The sequence below is a fragment of the Gekko japonicus genome, unplaced genomic scaffold, assembly GCF_001447785.1.
Source record: "Gekko japonicus isolate JY-2015 unplaced genomic scaffold, Gekko_japonicus_V1.1 scaffold8, whole genome shotgun sequence".
Taxonomy (NCBI): Eukaryota; Metazoa; Chordata; class Lepidosauria; order Squamata; family Gekkonidae; genus Gekko; species Gekko japonicus.
The window spans coordinates 181,697-195,734 of NW_015167057.1; the positions used below are offsets into that span (position 1 = coordinate 181,697).

At 49.5% G+C, this 14,038-nt stretch overlaps 1 protein-coding gene across 1 annotated transcript in view; it reads right to left on the minus strand.

Annotated features, from left to right (window-relative positions):
• The window catches only part of LOC107111458 (acid-sensing ion channel 2-like), a gene marked incomplete at both ends in the record, with an annotated part of 168,973 nt that overhangs the window by 154,405 nt on the left and 530 nt on the right, over positions 1-14,038 (minus strand). The gene's annotated exons all lie outside the window — the stretch shown is intronic.

Below are 14,038 nucleotides of genomic sequence, written 5' to 3' on the forward strand. Positions count from 1 at the left end.
ACCACAGCATAGAATAATACTTGCAAAATACAGAACCAAGGAATTACCAAGTAAGTATACCCATCAATTAAACAAAGGGCGAATAGAAATGGCACCAAAAAGAAATTTAGCAACAGTTTCCGTTATCTCAAGGTTTAGATTATCAAGAAGAATAAGGATCTTTAGGCAATCAGGATATTCTTCTAATTGAGCCAAAATAAAATTTAGAAATTTCAGTCGTAGTGCATGGTAGAAGGGGCACTGCAACAAGACATGGGAAATCGTTTCGATATCGTTTGTGCATGGACAACATCTGTCAGAAAAGGGCACACCCTGAAAGTGGCCACATAATAAGGCCGAAGGTAATACATTGAATCTCGCCAAAGAGAGGGCTCTATGGAGTTTGGGGGTGTGAAGTTGGTACAGATAAGAGGCAGCCTGGCCAACTTTAGGAGATATTCCAAAATACAGGGGTGAACAGGTTTTATTAGTGGCATTATACAGTGAATGTAGCTCAGAACAAAGTAGATTGGCTCTTATAATTGAAAAAGCCTCAGATTCAGAAGTAAGGAGTAAGGAATCTAAGGTGATATCCAGGGATTTAATTTTGGATTCTATATAGGTAATCCAGTTAGAGTCATTAGATTCCAGTAGAAGCTGAAGGTGTAACTAGAAGGGTCTGAATTGAAAAGAAGAGCTCTCTCAGCCCCACCTACCTCACAGGGTGCCTGTTGTGGGGAAGGGAAGGGAAAGGAGACTGTAAGCCACTCCGAGACTCCTTTGGGTAGTGAAGGGCGGGGTATAAACCCAATCTCTTCTTCTAAAACTGTTTTACAAGCTATCCTAAAAGCAGCAAGTAAAGGCACCCTCTGCGCTTGCTCTGGTGAGCCACCACAAAGAACTGGTCCTACTACAGGAAAAGCTTGTGGCCTTTTACCACCATGAGGTGGCTTTCTGAGGAGCATAACTGGCCCCAGGTGTCAACAGGGTGCGTGCAACAAGTATGAGGAACCCAGGCCATGAATGGCTCTAAAAGATGGTAGTCAGCACTTTCTGTTGGGCCCAGGGGCAAAGAGGTAGCCCGTGCAACGGGCACAACACCAGGATGTAACGGGATTGTCTGGACAGAGAGGAGCCAACAGGATTTTACAGGCACCTGTGACCTCAGCAGCAATATCAGAACCACACAGAGCAGAGACCTTGTCCAGGATACTGCAAAAGCAGCGATGTCAGCTCATGTCCAGACTACAGAGATCAGTTCCCCTGGAGAAAATGGATGCTTTGGAGGGTGGACTCTGTGGCACATTGTACCCGACTGAGGCCCCGTTGAGGGCTGCCAGCATCCAGGTGGGAACTGGGGATCCACTGGCATGACAGCTCATCTCCAGCCTACAGAGATCAGTTCCCCTGCAGAAAATGGATGCTCTGGAGGGTGGACTTTATGGCACATTGTACCCCAATGAAGTCCCTTTCCTCCCCAGGCTCCATCCCCAAATCTCCAGGCATTTCCCAACCTGGATCTGGCAACCCTACCCTTACCTAGAGTCAGGGCTATTTTTGGGCAGGAGCGCACAGGAACGGAGTTCCAGCTGGCTTTAGAGTTGGCCATGCCCTCTACAGCCAAAACCTCTGCGTCCGTGGCTACAGAGGGAAGGCCTGGAGAGTGACACCCCACCACAGCGACTCCGAGGCGAGCGAGCCGGGGGCCCCTGAAAGGATCGGGCCTTCCCCGGCCTGTCCAAGGGCCAGCTTGCCCGGGCAAGCCAAGGGAAGGCATGCGTGTGTGGCCTAATCTCTCCCTTATATATAAAGCCGTAAGACGCAGACTCACGCAGAGGAGAGAAAATGTGCACCTACAGTGTTTGGCCGGCTGAACAGTCCGTCACAACCTTCCCCGCCGTCCATTGGCCTCTCCTGCCTGCCTGCCGGCCCCTGCTCCCGCTGCCGCCTCCGACTCTTCAGCCTGTGCCGGGGGGAGGGGGCGCGCTCAGAGGCAGCCAGCCGCCCGACTGCCCAGCCGGGGGGGCGCTCTCCTGCCTCCCTTCGCTCCGTCTACCACCGCCGCCGCCTCCTCTTCAGCCTGGCGGCCGCACGGCACAACTTCTGGCTGCCTTTGGGGCCGCTGCGCTCCTCTGGCCAAGGCTGCACCGTCGCCTCCTGGCCCAGCGCGGATGCGGCAGAGTCGCCACGCCTACGCGACACACCAGGAAAGGGAGCGAGGAACAGCGGCGCCTGCGGCCCCTGCTACCTTCTCCCGCTGCTGGGGCCGCTCCAGCCCCGCGGAGCCTTCCGTGTCCCCCCACCCTTCCAGCCACAGGGGGGGCTGCGCGCCCTCCTTTGCCAGCTCCTGCCCTTCACTTGGTCACCGCCCGCTGTGGCTCCTGCATCCCTTCGTTTGCTCTGGAGCCCTCCTTCACGAGGTCGGACGCTAATGTGTGGGCCGGCCGGGGGGTTTGGGGGTGCACGAACGGCTGGGGGGGCTCTCCGGCCTGCCGCCCCTCCTCCCTCTTCCCTCCTCCTGCCGCCTCTCTCCGCTCTGGGGAGCTGGCTGGGCCCCACCAACAGGCTCTCTCACCTCCCCCCGGCCAGCGGGAAGCCCTCCAGGACCTGCCGGGAGGTTGCCATCCTAGCCAAAACCCTGGCCCCGACCCTACTCTCTTCCTTTCTTTCCCCAACCACTCACCCACCCACCCTGTCTAGGGGCCCATTGTCTCCGGCCTCCGGCCACAATGGGCTTTGCTCCCTAGTACGCTAATAAGTTTCTGCTGTTGGGTGTGGCCTGTTATGCTAATGAGTTCTTGCTGGGCTTTTTCTACAAAAAAAAAGCCCTGCCTAGAGTGATATCAAGAATCACGCCAACAAACTGAGTCCAACATCAACCGGGAATGGGGAAATGAGCCAACGGAACCCATAACTGATTGAGGTTTCCTCATGAGGAAGAGCCAAGACTGTGCTTGGTTTGTAAATGAAACCTCAGTTTTGAACCTCAACGGTTTTGATCCGGGTGTGTCTAACAACACAGAAGTGAAAGTATGACAAAGACATATTTAGCCCACTCTGAACCAGGACTTCTGCATGGAGTAAGGAGTGGGAAAGGAAACTATCTTAACTTGCAGGAAATTTGCCTATCAAGTAGAACCCTGATATCAAACAAAGAGCCCTTCCTCCATGACTTGAGACCTAAGGAAAGGCAAATGGACTACAAACAATCATGATGACACAGGCTGCTGAGTCCTCAAGAGCCACAGGACTTATTTGTGCTTTAACACAGGGAGAGGCTCTGATTGGGCGGACACTGGCCATCAAGAAGATACTGAATGAGGTTCCGGAGCGATGGATCCTTACTGCCTTCCCAATCCATGTTTGGCAGAAAGTGGCACATGCCTGCTCTTGACCGAGAGCCTTAGCGACAACATAGGAAGATGCTAGACCAACAAGGGACCCTACTCTGACACTCAATGCGTGTTTACAGTTTGCTATGAGGCAGGGAAAGAAACAGAGATAGCCTGCGCATTCATCCCCTCCTAGTCTGGAAAAGCCCTATTTGGGGTAGCATTCAATTGGACAAGTAATCTGATGTGCTGCAATGTCAAGGTCATAAGGAAGCCAAGTTCCACATAAAAAACAGATACTCCAAAAGTACAGTTGTCTCCATGGATGGTCTAGGAGATCACTCCATACTAATCTGTGAGCCCAACAAAAACAAGGAATGTAACAATTAGGCAGGTGGGGTCATCAGATAAGACATCTGCGGCACCCCCATATTGAACGAGCCCAGTATAAAACAATGGGGGTACTGCCTGGACAGACATAATTGCCCTCAGCTGAATGGATATTGGAACCAAAGGCAGAGGTAATGCCATAAGCAGTTAATCACAAAAGTCATGCTGCAGTTTGCCATTGCTGGAGGGCCCATCCCACGCCATGCCAGACACCAGGGGTTGCAAGTACAGAGCGTTCCCTCCTTACCCTGGTTGATATGGAGGTTCATGGTGAACAGATACGATATCCTGGACCACCAGTGGGACATCTGCCACTTCAGAGGGGTGATCCCAGTGCTGCTACTTCTTCAATATCTGCACCTGCTTACCTGCCCCGCCTCAAGCCAGCAACTTCTCCAGTGAAGATGAAAGGCATGGCAGTGGTAAACAGCAACAAACAGGCTCCTAAGAGGCCAGCTAAGATGAAAAGTCAGGAATCAATGTCAAAACTGTGCAGGGAGAACTGTGCAAGGTGAAGGCACCAGCAGCTGCTCCCAAACTACCTTTCGGGGCAAGGCACAGAATTCTCTCACGGCTGCTCATTAATTGTAAAACAAAGAGCACAATCTTTGTCAAGCAGGAAAAATCACACCTGTGGGAATAAGGGAAAACAAACATCCACGGAGTTTCTCACACAGAAATGAAAGCATAAGCTGAAAAACAGCTGGGGAAAATATTCCTAAGAAGAAAGTTATGAGGAGAAAACTCAAAGAACTGCCTCTGGCCTCTTCAGGTTCAGCAACATTTCAACGGAGAAAATTCACATGAGGGAACAAAATAGGGCAAGTGCTCCTCCACTTCTAACAGAGAAATGGAAAACAAAAATAAGAAAAGGGAGGCTAAAGCTGAGGGGAAATATTCCTGAGGAGAAAGTTATGAGAACACTTGTGGAGCTGCCTCTGGCTTCGACAAGTCCAGCAACATTAACACACTGACGGATGACCCAAAGGAATAAAACAAGAGCAAATGCCACCTAACACAGAAAATAAATGTCTAAGCTAAAATAGGTAGAAAGGAGGCTAAAGAAGAGTACAAATACTCCCGAGGACAACACTCATGGACTTCTGTCTGACATGGCAGATGGAAAAGAGCTGAGATGTCATTCATCCCACCCCTTGAGGCTTGTATGGAAAAGCAAATTTCTCCCTCAGGGAAGGCGACCTGAGTGCCAATTCTAGAGCTCTAGAATATTCCACAGCTGCTTCTACACATATTTGAGAATGCACAGAGACCATGAGGATCATGTTTATCCCTACAAGCTCTTCGTGTCAGGAGTTCAGCATCCCTACAAGATATTCCCTCTTATAACAACCTAAGAATGTAGGATATTAGAATCCCTTTTTAACAGATAGGGAAATGTGGCTAAAGCATTGTGAGACTTGCCCAAAATGACCCAGCAATGAGCCTGGATTTAAAATAGAATTTCAAACCAGGTCTCCCTGATTAATCTTCTCTTCCCTAGTAATGCCCCCTTGGAGGGTAGAGAAATATTCAGAAAACACAGTGTTTCCCCACCACCACCAATGAGTTTGTTTAATTCTTCCAACAGAAAAATGGTGGTTTCTAGAAGCACTGAAAAATCTCATATTAAACTTGTATTTTCTTCTAGAATGAGATATGTGCTTTTAAACACCAGGTTTTACTCACTCAACTTGTGTAACATGAACAAAAATTATCTACAGCACTGGATAATGATAAGCCCTGTGGACACTGTGGAGAACACACAATATTATTTTCAAGGCTATATTTATTGTTTTTAAATGTGACTCATCTGGGAAATAATTAATATGCTATAATGTGTTTGATGATAATACATTATTATGTTTTCTGTTTTATAACTTTTAACTTGGTATCCAAACATGCTGGTAGTCCTGCCTATTGGGACAGTATGATACACTCCTGTTCAAAGTTGTGGGGGGCTTTCGCTTTACTACAAAACCTTTTTTCTAATTTCAGCTGTTGTTTTTCCTACCTTTCAGACGGCAAACATTAAAAAGCGTGTGCTAAAATAGCATAGGGAGCAGCAGTTTGCAGCTCTCTCTTAAGTGCTGGGTACATGTGCAGTTTTATTTGAAGAAAATGAAGCCATTTATACCTTTACATTCCATAAATATATCAATTAGTACAATTTTATATGCTGAACTGTAAATGCTGCATCTTATGTTGTTTCCACAGCAATGCAAGTTGAGGTTGGGAGGGTCTCAAGTTGCAGCCGACCTATGGCAGCCTTGTAGGGTTTTCAAGGCAAGAGACATTCAGAGGTGGCTTGCCACTGCCTGCCTCTGCGTAGCAACCCTGGACTTCCTTGGTGGTCTCCCCTCCAAGTACTGGCCGCTTAGCTTCTGAGATCTGATGAGATCAGGCTGGCCTTGGCTATCCAGGTACTGTATACTGCATACATTTCCACTATTTCCAAAAATTTCACTTTCTGTCCCCTCAAATGGAAAAAAACCACCAGATTTCCCCCCCATAGCTTCCAAAATCCAGCAGTTTTTATACCTGCAGGATCAGCAGCAGAACTTCCCCCACTTCAGAGGAATGAATCAAACAGCTGACAACCACTGTCTTTTCTTGCCACTGCCTTTGAAGAAAACCACAAAGGGGCAGAGGCTTCAAATAAGAATAACAATGATGATTTAAAGGGCATAGAAGAACAGGAGAAGTATCTGGAGAGAGACCCATCCACTGTCCTCCCCACAGAACAAGCCCACGCAAGGCAGACAGGCCCAAGTGCGCCACGAGCAAGACAGCGGGTGGGCTGCAGCCAGCAATGCCGCCCGCTGAGCAAACAGCTCCAGGTGACTCAAGAAAGCGATCTGTCTCGGCTCTCGTTTCATTAAGGGACGGCACTGTCTGCTTCCCAAAAAGCAATGCCAGTTAATTCCCTGTCTTTTCTTCTTCCAGCAAAGGCTGGAAGATATTCTGCAGGAGGAAGCCAGGTTGAAAGGCAGAACGTTCCTCACCCTGGCCTCTTGGGGGTTACTATAACATCATCATAAGCCCTGAGGCATAATGGTTACCGCTGAGCTGAGAATTACGGCTGGCTCCGAGTTGGAAGGGAACAGAGCAGAATTAACAAGCAGGTGCGAAGAAATTGCTTCATTATTCCCTGACCTTGCGAGCACAGCCCTCACTTGCTCCACACGCTCTCGGCAATAAAACCTGTCTGTATCTTGATTTAGCGACAAAAAACCCTGGCAACCTTGGCACGACCTGTGAAGTGAGGGGAGGTGGCCGGTGGGCAGGTGCTGTAAGAGTCCATGACCTGGAATATCACCTGGTAATAATCTCTCCGGGTCTGACATCTGGGCCAGAGCCCCACAGGCTCCTCTTCCTGTTTTAGGTACCAGAAGTCATCCACAGAAGAAACAAAAGAAGAACAGGTGTCTTTAAGCATCCAGGGGTCATTTCGTAGAAAAAGAGGTGCAGGAGCTCATTAGCATAACTCATTTGCATATGCCACACCCCCTGACATCACCGGAAGTGTGTAAGAAGGCAACACCCACCGCTCAGGCTCCACTGGACTGTTTTGGATTGCTAGCTATTGGGGGGACGGGGACATGCAGATCTGTCCTCGCAGAGGAGGGAGAGCTTGTACCTGAATAAAACTTGGTCTTAAAGGTGCCACTGGACTGTTTTGGACCGGGAGGACTGGGTGGAGCTCTGCAACTTACCTAGCTGCGTCTTGCTCTGACTGAGGGCTGCTGGGAGCAGGGGGCGGGGCTTGTTGTATGTGCCCGCCCCCTGGGCTCTTTACTGTCAGAGCTCTGTTCCTGTGCGCTCCTGCAGGAAATGACCCCTGAGCATATCTGCCATACTGCCAAAGCTAAGCATCCATGCAAACAGATCAGGTTTGACACGACTGCCAGGTGAGCTTGACCCCCCCCCATCGTCCCTTGTTTTAGAAGAGAGCTGTGTTCCAGCTTGCTTCTGTATTAACTGGAGAGCCAGTTTGGTGTAGTGGTTAAGTGTGTGGACTCTAATCTGGGAGAACCAGGTTTGATTCCCCACTCCTCCACTTGCACCTGCTGATGTGACCTTGGGTCAGTCACAAGCTCTGGCACAGCTGTCCTTGAAAAAGAGCAGTTTCTGTCAGAGTTCTCTCAGCCCCACCCACCTCCCAGGGTGTCTGTTGTGGGGAAGGGAAAGGAGTTTGTAAGTTGCTCTGAGACTCCAAGTGAAGGGCGGGGTATAAATCCAATCTCTTCTTCTTCTTCTTTCACAGTCATATTTCTTCCACAGTTCAACTCCTTTTCCAGCTCAAGCATATCTCTACTCCCAGGGGTCCCCAACCTTCCCCCCCCCCCGGTATTTTTTGTATTTTTCGTATGTGCATCTGTGTGTGCGTGTATGAGTGAGTGTATGTGCACCTGGAAGTCATAGCGACCTCTGGTGACTGACCCCTACTGGGAGCCTGGAGGATATTCCCAGAGGTGGCTGAGTGAAGCCTGCCCCCCCCTCCCGACTGCTGGTATTCCAAGGAGGTCTCCCATCCAAGGACTTGCCAGAGTCGACCTTGCTTAGCTTCCAAGATCTGATGAGATCGGGCTTGCCTGGGCTATCCCGGTAAGGGCTGAGTCCCCAACATTTTTGAGCCCGTGGGTACCTCTGGAATTATGGCAAAGGGTAGTGGGTGCTCCAGAAGGCAGAGCCAATAATTAATATGCTATAGTATGTTGGATGATAATACATTATTATGTTTTCTATTTCATAACTTTTAACTTGGTATCCAAACATGCTGGTAGTCCTGCCTATTGGGACAGTATGATAGGTTTCTGTCTATCAGGGATCAAGGCTGTGTACAAGTCTAACAGTAACTCTTCAGCATTTCAGACAGAAGTTCTCTTTCACGGGATGCCTTTTAATCTGCACAGCCAATCAGAAACCCTGCTGGGGAACAGGCACAGCTAGCCCCGCCCACTTTGCTAAAGCACTTGGCAGGTGCCAGATAAGGTGTGGACGGGCACCACGGCACTCACACAGGGAACCCCTGTCCTAAACCATCTCCGGATGCCCCGCTTTGGATCCCCAATGCAGAAGAAGTAGGGATACAGATAGTCGAATAAACAAATCATTTCAAGCGGTAACACCCACCACAATGTCACTTGGGATAGGCTGGTATGCATTCAACCACACTGTTCCAAAAAAACCCAAGCCTTCAGAAGAAGGGGCAGCCATTTCCACCCGTTGCCCCCTCTTTGCCCCTTATGCTCTTCCCAAAGGAACTGGAACAGAACCCGGGGGGGGGGGAATTTCAGGGAGCTCAGTGGATTGCAGTGGGAGGGGGGAAATGGAACAATCCACATGTGGTTGGGTGCATGCCACAGCATTTCGTCCTAGTTTGATTATTTTGTGCATCTTTTTATAAAAAATGTTGCAACCAGCTGCTAATTCAGTCTGGGGTGGGGAGAAAGCCAAAGAAAAGGTTGCTTCACACAGGTGTTGATACATCCCACGGCTCCGCTACACTTGAAGACTAGCAGCCAACTACGAACCCATCCCATTGAAAAGCATATCCTCTGCAGCGCCGATCAAAAGTTCCGCTTGCGATGACCCAGCCGCACAACCTGAGTGACAACTATGTAGGTCTGAAGCAACTTTCTCATATTCTCTCTGCAGCAGCCCATTGTCACACGTACATGTGAACTGGCCCCCAAAGACGGTGACACTTGCCAATGGCCACAGAATGGCTTGTCTCAAGAAGTTCTGTATCACTTCCAAAGGGCTCCAGCTTCGGCAGGCCTCTAAAAAAAGTTGAATTTGAAGCTTAGAAAGCCACTCTATATCCTCCTGATTTACGGCACATTGAGGGAGAGGCTACCACCAAGACCCTACCTCTTTGGCAGGCAGCATGGAGACTCTGACGGGACACAATGAAGGAGGTGGATCAGGACGCTGAGGGTTTTACGATAATTATAATGATTACTCCGGCTAACGAGGCAGAGTTTTATTCAAGGCTGACTACCACAGCCTTACTGAGAGCCGGGATTTCAAGGACTGTCACCACCTGCTTCCTTTCCCCCGGTTTCCTGATACAATCCAGCAAACAAATTATAAAGCAATAAGCTATCCGAAACCACACTTCCACTCTGATTTGCACAAGCAGGAACCCAGCAAGGGAGCTGTCATTTCCTACAGCTGCAGGAGACAGGAAAAAAAATAAAAGAAAAGAGGAGGCTGGTCAGAGGACGGCTTGGCACCAGCTTATTGGAGGTGAAGGAACAGCAGTTGCCAGGTGAGCTGGGAACAGAACCAGACAGCTTCAGGGCCCTCTCCAGCACCCGGGGTGCTGTCCAGAGGACAATGGTGCTGAACGGGGCCATTCAAACTCTAGAAAGTGCAAAGCATTGGCTAGATCCCCTCTCAAGAACATACCCGCTCAGCATCTGGCCAGTCTTATTACACATAACACAAAGATGCCCCTTCCCCAAAAGGTAGATCTTCGGTTGGTTATTTGTCACACCCACTACCAGCTAGTTAAATGAACCTGGACACTTCAGGGCCACTTCCCACCCGAAACTTCACACCTGAAGGTTTTTTTAGGCATACATCTAAGATTTTTTTAGATGGTTACCTAATTAGGCAATACGTGAATGCCAGCAAACACAGGCATGGCACAAGTACACCCACCAGGAAGCCACAGCTAGCTGCAACGCTGTGCCAAATGTTTACCTGCTGGCTTTATTCGTGGCTTTAAAAAAAATGCAAGTAGATCACTTTCCCACTGCCCTACTTGCATTTTTTTAAGCAGCCACCTCACCCCGAAGCAGGACTCCAGACTGCTTCAGGCCCCCGCCCTAAGGACTCACCATGCTCCTCGATCCTGCAGCCCTCTGAACAACCTCCCAAGCCTACCCATGTGTACCCTTCAGACTGGACTTCTGCCAGTCTGGCTCAGTGGGAGAGCCTCTGCTTGGCATGCAGAAGGTCTCAGGTTCAATCCTCCAGCATCTCCAGTTAAAAGGACCAGGCAGTAGATGATGTGAAAGGACCTCGGCCTGAGTCCCTGGAGAGCTGCTGCCAGTCTGAGTAGACAATACTGACCTTGGTGGACCAAGGGTCTGATGCAATAAGACAGATTCATGTATTCATGTGCCCAGACCCTCAATATGCATCAACTGCTGAGCTTAGGGCAACGACACCAGGCCTCATACTTTGGGGGACCCAGCGCTTCAATATGATTATGACATGCAGCCGATGGGAATAGACAGAGACAGCTGCGATGCAGGCAAGCTGTGGCCAGCTGGCCGAAAACAGTACTAGCCTCACAAAGCGGCATATGACATTTACAATGTCAACTTCAGCACTGGGACGGCCATGTCTGTCTCCTTCACTGGATGAAACACAGAACAAGCGAGAGTAACAGCAACTGAGGAAGAGATGCAGGGATAAAAGGAAGAGGAAGCCGGAAACAGAAGGAAGCAACAGACAGAGGAGGAGGGAAATGGAAGAGAGTGAAGCGGAGGAAAAAGCCTAGTACAGAGATTAGAGTGCTAGGCTGGGATTCCCCCATCTCCACTCCACCACGGAAGCTCCCTGGATGACCTTGGGCCCGTCTCTCCAAGCACAGCCTACATTACAGGGCAGTTGTTATTGTGAGGATAAAATGGAGGAGGGGAGAATAATGTTGTAAGCTGCTTTGGGTGCCCACTGGGGAGGAAAGCAGAGTATAAGTAAAACAAATAAAAATAAAACAGGTGAGCAGACGGCAGGCCTGAGTTGGAAAGGGCAAGTAAGAAGCAAAGAGATGGAAGAGAAGCAAAAGCAACAGGAGTCCTGGACCCTCCTGTGGGCATAGTGGACACTGTGACAGACAGCGTGGGGGGGGGGTGTCATTGCCTAAATCAGTATTAGGGAGATGCCTTGAGTGAGAAAGGTACTGGAGCAGAGTCTGCAAAACCTCCAATAAACATGTATAAAATATTAATGGGGGGAGGTCCTACAGGCTGATTTGTCCAACCCCTCCTAGGGATGGATCTGCTAAACCATGACAATTTACACTCCATTTCCACAAACAGACTCCCTCTAAGAGCAACTGCATTACATCTCGACTCCTCACAGCACTGCACTCTGTCACAGTCCTAAGATTTCTCCTTTAAAAAGACTATTTTTAAGTGGCATTGTGTGAAGATAACACTGGAAATCTTCTTGGGTTTTCTTTCCAGAAGAGAACATTTCCAACGGACACAAGCAGACTTAGAAGGAGAGAAGAGGGCCCCTATCTTAACGACAAACCTGCAAGCAGGCACCAGCCTGGCTTCTCCCAACTCCCAGCAATCAGAACAGGAGTCATAATGATTGAAAGCCCCCAAAAGGGCTACACTAGTTTCCGTGCTACCGGTATATAGAGTCAAGTCGTAACAGCTACAAGACTGAGCAGCGAACAAGGAAATCCACAACTGAAATTTAGCTCCCCTGCCATCACAAACACTCCCTCCCTGGCCTTCATTAAGTTATTCTCAGTTTCTGCCCTCTTCTTCCCCTCCCAGCTACAACATGAACACAACTCAGTAAAAAAGAGCAAGAGACCAGGAGCACCTTAAAGACTAAGAAAATATGTGGCAGGCTCGGAGCCTTCGTGAATCACTGCTCACTTCTTCCGGTATCTGAAGTGAGCAGTGGTTCACGAAAGCTCCGACCCTGCCACATATTTTCTTAGTCTTTAAGGTGCTCCTGGACTCTTGTTCTTTCCTGCTGCTGCAGACAGACTTACACGGCTACCCATCTAGATCTACAACCCAGTAAAGAAGGGCAGTATACTGAGAAAATGCAGTACTTTTTTACTATACGGCCACTATAATGCTCTCCCCACCAGTTTGGACTTTCTGCCATTGTCGGCCATCCTAACCGGCCCTTTCACGCCCTCCGCTACTGGATTTAAGAAAAGAGAGATGCTTGTTTTACACTAAGTAAACAAGGTGAAGGAGGGGGAAGAGTTTAAAATGTGGAGGTTAGTGAGCCACAGGAGGGAAACAAAACCTCGGCTGGCAGCATGCCCACCCCATAATTTCTGAAATATTAACCTCCAAGTATACATGGTTCCTGAAACCCATAAAGCACACCATTAGAGCGTTTTGTTCTCGGTGTCGAAAGCAATCTTGGCTTTCCAACTAAAAAAAAAAATGTTTCCCCAACTGCTTGTTTCCAGAAACTACATTATCAAGCCAATATCTCTCTCCAGATTCACACTGAGAACCAACTGGATCCTGAAATTGGTTTCAAATTCAGCACTACCCACATGCCCCAACACATCCCCTTCGGGAGCAATGCTTGTGAACAGCCCGCCCGCCGGGAGAAAGTCCTCCCCACCATCCACACAATAAACCTGCACAGCCATCCTCCTCTGAACATCATTTCTCTTTTTGCCAACCCTTCCCCATCCAGAGAACCGTGGAGATTACTCTCTTCTGCCAGACCTCGGCTTCCAGGAATGGAAAGCCCCTCCCATATCAGAGGACCATTCAGTGCTCAGCAGATGAGAGGGTGAGGATTGTTTACACACAAACACAGGCACACACACACCCTCCTTTCAGACCTCCGAGCGCAACCAAGTTCCTATCTGCCCTTTCTGAACAGATCTATACTTGACACAGACTTCCCTACCGGGAGGCAGCCACCTCTCGCAGACCAAGGAACAGGCAGTCACCTCAATAATCCTTCTCCTGCTGGTTCCGGGCAGGATCAGTGTTAAGGGGTCCTAACTATTCCTCTTCCCTGCTAAGAAATGGCCAGCCCTCCCCTACCTAAACAGATTCTCCCCCCTCCTGCTGCCATCTTCTTTCCTGCAGGCAGGACACTGCCAAGGCTACAGCTGTGCAACAAGGAAGAAGTTCAACAGGCAAAGCACTTCCTCCCCCACCCTGGCCAACAGAAAAGGCATCACCTGGATTTCTGCTTATGGCGCAGCTGTAAAAGCCTCGGGTTCCTTGCCAAAAAAAAATGAGCAAGGGCCCCTCCTCCCCACAGCTGGTTGGTTTCCAACTTCAGCCTTGACAAAAAGTACCTTTAACAACTGCAAGACGGGCAGATACTCAACAGGTGCAGTGTCCCTCCCCAACACAAGGCTGCATCTCCTGTTGGGAGCAGCTGCACCTGTTGGGCTTCCTGTCCATCAAGCAACAAGTGAAGGCACCACCTCAAAGAAGCACTGTAAAACACACCGCCAACATGTGCCTGCCGGGCCTCAGCGAGACAGTTGATCCCAGGGGGGGAGGCTTCCGCGCTCTCTGCAGAAATCCAACCGGTAGGCCTGGGGGAGGAAGCAGCCCCGGTTGGATCCCCGCTTGGGAGATTGGAAA